Source organism: Gossypium hirsutum, chromosome A10 (assembly GCF_007990345.1).
Source record: "Gossypium hirsutum isolate 1008001.06 chromosome A10, Gossypium_hirsutum_v2.1, whole genome shotgun sequence".
Classification (NCBI taxonomy): Eukaryota; Viridiplantae; Streptophyta; class Magnoliopsida; order Malvales; family Malvaceae; genus Gossypium; species Gossypium hirsutum.
In genome coordinates this window covers 17,919,717-17,929,267 of record NC_053433.1, presented here as the reverse complement: position 1 = coordinate 17,929,267, position 9,551 = coordinate 17,919,717, and positions in this window count along the sequence as shown.

Here is a 9,551-nt window from a genome sequence, read left to right as displayed (position 1 = left end):
AAATCTTACTTTTATGAAATTAACACAAACAATTCAATCTCTATTATCTTAGTACTTAACTTCAAGGGCGTAGCTAGGGGGCTAGCAGGAGCCCTCACCCCCCTAAAATGCAAAATTTTCTATTTAAGCTTTTTAAAATTTTAAATTAGTAAAGGTAAAATTGCACTTTGCCTTCCTTAAAAATAATAAAAAATTGATTTAATGCTTTAAAAATTATAAAGATATAGTCTATTTAAATGGTGAATTTATATTTTTATTATTGCAAAAATTACAATTTAATTTCGCCCCCTAAAAAAATTTCTGCCTTCGCCCCTACTTAACTTATAACTTCAATTAATTAATTGGAAAATATTACTATTATATTTAAATGTTTAACTAATTAATATTGAAAAAACTTTATTTTGTAATTTTAACTGAACATTAAAAGTTTAACTAATATGATACGAGTCTCAAGGCCAAATTTTAGGCCCATGGATGTGATGGGCTTACACTACCTTAAGGCCCAACAATAAGGTCAAAGGTCAAACAAATCAAACCAAGATTCGATCAAAGTCAGTATGTGAGGATGAATCTTTTCGAGGAAATGAGGAATGATACATGCATGGAATGGGAAAAATCTATTAAAGTAAATTCAACCAAACTGTCAATTTTCAAGCTCAAAAGATTAGTCAACTTGTGAAAATTATTTGTATGGGATCCAAACATTTATGGATTAAGATGTCTTCATAGTGTTCAAAGTTATATCTTTTATCTTTGAAACTCACTTTGAATCACTCGATTTCGAGTTCGGGAACTCAAGTTATGATCGTTTTATTGAAGACTGTGCGAGTACAATTTTTGCACGGGATTATAACGGGAATTACGTGTTTTGGGCTTTTAATACGAGTTTAAATCATATTGGGTTTGAGTTTTAGGCTTAATTTTTATTTCACATTAGCCCAATATTGTATTTATCAGCTCTTATTATTTTATTATTATTTTATTCTAAATTTTTTTATAATTATTAAGTATTTTAAGTTATTTAGGAGTTTTATGTCAACAAGTGGAGCCCCAAACCTAGTCGAGATGGTCCGACCCGAATTTCGAACGTCACATCAGCCACCTAAGTGACTCTTTGTTTAAATCACCACAAAACACACTAACCGACCAATCACATCACACAATTAATTATGGAATATTTAATAAAAACCTAATATCATGCTTCCGTTGTGTTACTCTGATCAACAATCAACAACAAGACTAATTCACAATTTAATATTTAACAGATAATTACCTCGAAAATTTTAGTTCAACATACATGCATGCAGTAGGGTATTTTTAAAAGGGCAATATTTGTAAAGACTTGAGAAACCATTTTGTTTAAAAACATAAAATTAGATTTAAATCGTAATATATATTGATATGTTGGGAAAAATTCCATTTTCACAAAGTTTAACAATAGTATTGTAGGATTATACGTATAAGTTTTATTTTGGAAATTTTATTAAAGCATCTCACACAACCTCATAACATCATTAATTAATTAGTTAACAGACATTTAACAGTTTACATGACTTGACCAAATTCATTGTTACATCTCATGCATACCAAGTACATGTTTGTATCCAAATAACACATAAAACATGTAAGGCTTACCTCGATGTCCAACGACTCTTCCACTTGCACTTACGAGTTAGTCAATCAATTAATCAAAGCATTCACCAAGCAATCATAATCCATCATTCAATCATCTATCTAAAGGAGTAATATAAGTTTCAAACCAAACAATTATATAGTTCATAGTATCCAATTACAACCTTACAATTATAAGCAAGTTTAATTCTAAATCCCATAATTTGGTCCCACATTGTCTTCCTCATTAGGTTTGAAAACACATCAACATACCTAGGTATAGCCTCGATTTGGATCACTTGGATGGCTCACTTCTCCACCTCTTCACAAGTTAAGTCACTACAATATTATAAAAGAGAGGGTGAGCTTATTGAAGCTTAGTGAGTGTTCAAACAGACTACAGATAAACACATCAGTTGGGTTAAAAGGTGACATACTATAACGGTTCATATAAAATATGCAGTTAGCATAAAATAACAGTTCATATGAAATAACAGTTTATGCATAATAATAGTTCATTCAATATAACACTTCCTACAATATAGCAGCTCATTCAATGTAATAATTCATTCATACCACATTGTAACTTATATATCTCAAATAATGATAAATTAACATTGTTGTGATTATGAAACATATAGAAGACTCTATCACCACACATTGGATACACGGATCTCCTAATAATACCTCATTTTTGGACTCAAAGAGCCCTACGTTGTCTCCGATATAAGTGTAGCATGAATGCTCTCACTTTCCAACACTCCCGACTCATAGAGCCTTACATTGTCTCCGTTGAATAGAGCTATGCTCAACATTCCCTTTTCTCTCCAACGCTACCTTTGGGCATAATGCTCATCACAGTAATGTGGGTGAGTACTCACAATCCTATGGCATGCCAACTATATCCAATGGTTCCATAAAGTCACAATGCCAACATATATCTTTAACACATTCACAATATTTAGTATAATAGAGCTCACAATTAAATAGAGCTCACACATTATAACACAGTTCGCAATTCACAATTCACAATGGAGCATGGTTCGCAAATAATATAACTTTCATGCAACATATATTACACACATAACACAGTTCACATATCATTCATGACATAGCTCACATAAATCATTGTTCGCATATTTTATTTAGCATAGGGTTCACAATACAGAGTTTGGCAAATTAATACAATTCGCCGTATTAATATAGATCACCAAATTAACACAGTTTTCCATAATAATATAATTCACCAAGTTAAAATGGTTCACAATATAACACAATACACAAATATAATTGGCTCACACTATAGTTGAGTTCACACTTAGCATTTCACAATAATATAATTTTGCACTAATTAGAGCTTGCATTACCATAGAGCTCATAATTCACATACTGGTTCGTGCATGCATAGATGTACATTATCAGTAAAATTCGCATGTTATAAGAGTTCACATTATATTTTTTTTATTAGTTCGCAAGCATTATAAAACCCATATACATGTATATTATATCAAACAAGACCCATATGTGCATATATATTATATATAAAACAAAACCCACGCATATATATATTGTATATATACACATACCTTTTTAGTACATTAGCTCGCCTTTAATATTATGCTCTCTCTCACACACAAAATAATTAAATGCACAATTCACACACACTTATCACATCAAGTACATGGTTTACATCTACGGCTTCCCTATTTTATTCCTACAACTACATGTACATTTTAAATTCATGCATTTGGTTCATTAAAATTGCACAGAGTGCATACCCTACACTCAAACAAAATTGCAATGGCTTGCACCAGGAGAAATCAAGGTTTGCATATTAATTAAGCAAGGGTTCGCATATGTTGCCTCAGCCTTTGTACTGGAGTTTAAATGTGTATATCAAACCACTCACCTTAGTCAATACCTCTTGCACAACAATGACAAACAAGCTTTTCTTTTCCTTTCGCATTGCTCTTGAAACCTCCCGATGAATCTGAAACTTTGCATACACATTAAATACAATATAAAATCATTATTAATAGCCTTAAACTGAAAACAAAAATAGCAAAATCACCACTCTAAACTCACTTTTCTCATACAGAAAATTTAACTAGTTTTGTCGAAGTATGTGTTTAACCACTCAAATCTCATTTCTAAGCTTGAATTTTGATTCTAGTATTCCTAAATATCATCTAAATTCACTTTTAAACATTTAATTCCACCTAATCTCATGAATTTAAAGTTTCTAGAAAAATCAAGCTTGTATGAACACACAAAAGGGTGGAATTCGAAATTCATTAAAATTCATTACCAATCTATCAAATTGAGTTCAAATAAATTCTATTTAGTTAAAAATGGATTAGAAATGAATCAAAAACAATAGGTTTACTCATTATTTCAGATTTCAACATTTTTGAACCAAAATTTAATTAAAAAGCTTTAAATCTTAAAATCTCTCAACACATTCAGTTCAATTCCGAATTAGATAAAAAAACAACCTTAATCTAATCATAATAAGTCAAGAAATTACCTCAATTTGAAGAAAACAACTTGTTGATCTAATTCGAAGTTGAATACGAGAAGAATAATGACAAATTTGATGAGGATTTAATAATTTTTCTTTAAAATTGGAAGGTGTTGAGGTGTTTGGATAGCTAGGAAATCACCAAGGATGATTTAATTTTGAAGAAAAGATCATATTTAAATTTGAAAAAAAAAATTGAATGTGAAACTAAATGGGAGGGAATAAGTCGTGGGGGACTTTTAAAGAGGAAGAAGATGAACAATTTTTTTTTTTGAATTAAGGGGAATTTTCCTTTTAAAAACTCTCAGTTTTCTCCTGTTTTTCAAATCAGACCTTAATTTAATTAAAACACATTTTTTCTCAATTATTTTCAAACCCGATTTTATTTTTAAAATTCGTTTGAAGTTATTTAATAATCGACCACCTAATCCAAATTTTCACCACCCAATTTTAGATTCAATAATTATTTTAATATTTTTTATTACCATTATTATTTAATTAATCATTTTATCCTATTTTAATTTCTATGATATTAACCCAATTTTTCTCTCGAGCCCACAATCTAATACCCAATTCTACTAACTCGGTTTTTGGGTGACATAACAAGAAAGTTTTGTTTAAAACTACTTCTTGTTTAGGTTTATTAGAATTCTAGTATACTTAAGAGTTTTATTTAGATTTATTTAGCTAGCCTATATAGAGGCCTTCGCATTGTACATAATGAAATCAATTCATTATTATTAAACAAACTTCTCTTTTGAGTTAATAAATTCTCTTTGAGTTTTTTTTTCAAAAATTTCTCTTGAGCTTTCTTTTAGAAGATTTTTAACAATCTTTTCAGATTGTGGGGATCATCTTCAAAGTTTTTCTTTCCAAGTTTTCTCTTTTGGAGGAAAAATTAGAGCACCTTGAAAGGGGTTATGGATTCTTCTTGTTTTCAAGGCTCATTAGAACTTCTATACGCCATGTTCCATCGTTTCCATCTATCTTCCTTATTATTCTAATATTTGATTTCATTATTCTATTCTATTCATCTCAGTTATTTATTTCTAATTGTTTTCTTTTTTTTATCTGACTTGGATTCGTTTGCGTTTCAGGTTGTATCAAAATGTAAGTTTCTTTCTAACGTCTAGAGCCCCAAGTCAAATCCGCGAATTGGAAAAACTTTACTATCCTCCTCCACTTTCCACCACTCGTCCTTATCATTTGGTATCAGATTCTTGTGCGCGTTAGGTGTTTTTGTGTTCTTATAAACTGATTTTCAGTAAACAACCTCAAAACAGTTTTTATGCAGAAAGGTTTCAAGAAAAAAATATTTTTCAATTGGTAAACATTTTTCAACAATCTAAAATTTTACATATTGTTTCTTAGCACTCTATTAGAATATTAAAAAAATATTTCCCACAAAAAAGTGATCGAAAAAGTGAAAAAAAAGAAAAAAAATTGTGGGTTGAATTTTGTGCCAAAACTTTCTAGATCATATCTACATTATTTGAGGAGGCTCCAATTTAAATTTCATAATTTTTGGAAATCAGGAACACCTCAAACGAAGTTTGTCAAGTTGCTTTGCAATTTTTCGGGTTTCAGGGATTTTTATTGACTCTTATCCTTAGGTTTTCATTTATTTTTTCTTTTTATTGTTCAGTTACGCATTCTAGCACTTTATTGTTTCTTATGTTAGTAGATTAAAGCACGTTGCACGTTCCTTCCTCCGTGCAACACAATTCTTTGGTGTCTAGCCAATTTTGGACTCATAGTGTTACTAGGTTTGTTTTGCTAGTTTGATTCTTATGCATTTTGATTAGTTGATATAAACACTTTTAAAAGACCCACAAAATTAATTCTTACCTCGTTGAGAATTTGATTTTTATTTTTGAGTGCATAAAAGTAAGGTTTGCTTAATTTTTATTTTCTTGAGTGTTGTGTTCTTTTCAGGCTTTCATAATTGTAACACCCCTTACCCGTGTCTAACGCCGGGACAGGATACGAGACATTACCAGACTAAACATACACATACATGTAAAATCGGGCCATAAAATTTCAACCAATTCAAAAACATTCAAATACATGCATATCATCCCTTATACAGGCCTACGAGGCCCAAAACACACATCGGGGGTGGTTCGAGATTAAACCAAGAACTTCTAAAAAATTTACAACACTTAGAGAAATTTTCCATGTTTAGAGAGTCACACGCCCGTGTGGATTAGGCTGTGTGGCTTGGGACACGCCTGTGTCTTCAGCCCGTGTAACTCTCTATTTACGACATCAGCAATGAAATGGGGTCACACGGCCAAGTCACACGCCCGTGTGCTAAGGTCGTGTTCCCCGTACAGCTGAGACACACGGTCGTGTCTCTGCCTGTGTGGCCAACACTTAGGTTATTTTCTAAGCCTTGGTCAACCATAATCCCTCACACATTTATACAACATCAAGGATATATAACATGGCATCCATTTAACGATTAAACACCCTCAATTAAGTCACAAACATAGCATTTGCATGTCATCATACTTGTGTTTCTCATACTCATTTTATATCAAGTCTAGACATACCAAATCATAAACACCCTCAATTAAGTCACAAACATAGCATTTGCATGTCATCATACTTGTGTTTCTCATACTCATTTTATATCAAGTCTAGACATACCAAATCATATTCATTTGGCCTTGTCATCTTTACTACCACTTATACCCTTATACCATGGTTGTCTTCATGCTGATATTCTCAACTTAGTCATCTAGCATTCATAGTCATGTCTAATTCATATCCTTAATGTCACATATCATACACTCATATTAACATGTTTCCATAAGGCATTCCACACTAATTCCATTCTTCATTAACATCATTAACTTACTCTAAATTTACACTTTTATACTAAGAATATGGTTACATCTATTGATCAAAGTTCATCCATCAAATATGCATACCATATCATACATTCATCGATACCAAGCCATCACAACATGCACATCATCAAGACATTAGATCATTCATGCAAAATCAATTAGGTTTACAACCTAATGATCAAATATGAGTCATATCTCATGGCTCTATACAAATGAATCATTATAAGCCAACTCAATTGCACAAATCATGAAACACATATCATAAAGTACTAAGTCTCTATACATGCCACTCACTTCAAAACACTTAAAGTTTATTAATACCCCAACTTGAAAATTTGATAGTGTGATGCTACCTCCAACGATCTTCAACCCTGAGCTAACCTGACAACATTAAAGAAATGGAAAGGAGGGGGTAAGCTTTATAGCTTAGTAAGTCCGTACGAAAATAATAATAAGGAATTTATTAACGTACTTTTGCCAAATTCTTACAACATATTCTCATGGTAACACAATCGAAGTTGCACATAATTTCACTATTTGCTCATATTCCAGTCAAGCTGTTTACTCGAGTCATAGTCTCTAAATTATTAATATCTTAAGCTACGAAACTCCAAATTAAGATTCACTAATTTTACCTGAAACTAGACTCAATATATTTTTACCGTAAAATTTTCAGAATTTTTGGTCTAGCCAATAAGTACAGTTTATTTTTTAAAGTCTCCCCTATTTCGCTGTCCGATAGTTCTGACCCCTCTTCACTAAAAATTAATTATCTCCTCATATTGGATTCGGATGATGTTCCTGTTTGTTTCTTCTGAAAATAGACTCATTAAGGATTTTAAGCATATAAATTATAACCCATAATCGAGTAGCATAACATGGCTAGGTCAATTCATTCTTGTACAATTTTTAGTGATTTTCCAAAGTTAATACATAGGAGCACAAAATCACTCTAACCCTGTTTCACAAAAATTCAAATATCTCATAATATGAAATTTTTTTGCTTACACCGTTTCCTTTATGTGAAACTAAAACTCAATAAGATTTAATTTCATATTTTATTCAGTCTCTAATTTGATTTCCACAAATTTTGGTGGATTTTAAAGTCAGACTTCTGCTGCTGTCCAAAACTGTTCTAATGCAATATGATGATAACTATCATAAGTTCATTTTCAACTAATCATGAACTCACCATTTCATGGGTTCCATGTTCAATTACACAATGTAAGTTAGCATGATATTGAAACAAAATTCATAATCACAATTCATACATCTTAACTCACCAAGGTCTCGACATTTCATAATCTCAATAACCATAAGCTTAGTGTTCATACCTGTACCCTTTCAACACTTTTCACATATTACTCCACTTCTTAACCATAATTTTGAATGGCCCGTTGAACCATCCAGAATACTGAAAGACGTTCAGAATCATCATACACCAAATAAAGTACCAAATTCATGTCCCAGACATGATTTTACATGGATCCACATGTCGACGCCATATCCCAAATATGGTCTTACACTAGCACACATATCATCTCCGATGCTATATCCCAGATATGGTCTTAAATTGGCACACATGTCAACGCCGATGCCATGTCCCAGACGTGGTCTTACATTGGCACACATATCAACGTCAATGCCATGTCCTAGACATGGTCTTACACTGGCTCTCATCTCAGATGCCAATGCCATGTCCCAGACATGGTCTTACACGGGATCTCATTAACCATGGTGTCATGATATCCGAATCCTAAGCATTCCTCAGGGTTACCTGGGGCTTCTTTGAGTACACATCTTGTCAAAACTTGTCCCTAGGACCGAATCATATATCTCATGATGGTAATTAAGCTCATGATTTCACATAATGTTAATAATCATGATAATCGCTTTTTAACACAAAATCACAATTCATCACATTGTCATCATACATCATAAACATATTGTAGATCACTTCTTATGCATAGCATACAATAACCTTTAACTTGACAAATTCAATTCAACTTACCAATTTAGATTCAGTCGCAATCAACAATAACATTATTGTAAGTACTTGTCAAATTCTCATCATATATATCCGTATGACAACTCATTCAGTTTATGAGACAATAATATAATTTACAATTCAAGTATGACATTGCATTATTATTATCACACGAACTTACCTCGAATCCGAGCATGGCTAATTATTCCATTTTAGTCTATAATCTCGTATCTTCCCAATTTAAGTTCGAATCTCATTTTCCTTGGTCTATAATATCACATTTAGCTAGCTAATTAGTCACATTATTCATCGTGACCCAAAAATCATATTATCGCAAAATTATATTTTTGCGCCTAAACTTTGTCATATTTACACTTTTGCCCTTAAGATCGTAAAATGATTTTTATTCAATTTCTTTGCATTTTAAGCCTAGCCAAACCATTTTCATAACTATAATAGCGCACAATTTCTACTAGAACACACTTTTACTACATATTTTATAACTTTTACGATTTAGTCCTTTTAAGCATTTTCACCAAAAATCACTAAGCAAAAGTTGTTTCTTGAGCCATAAACA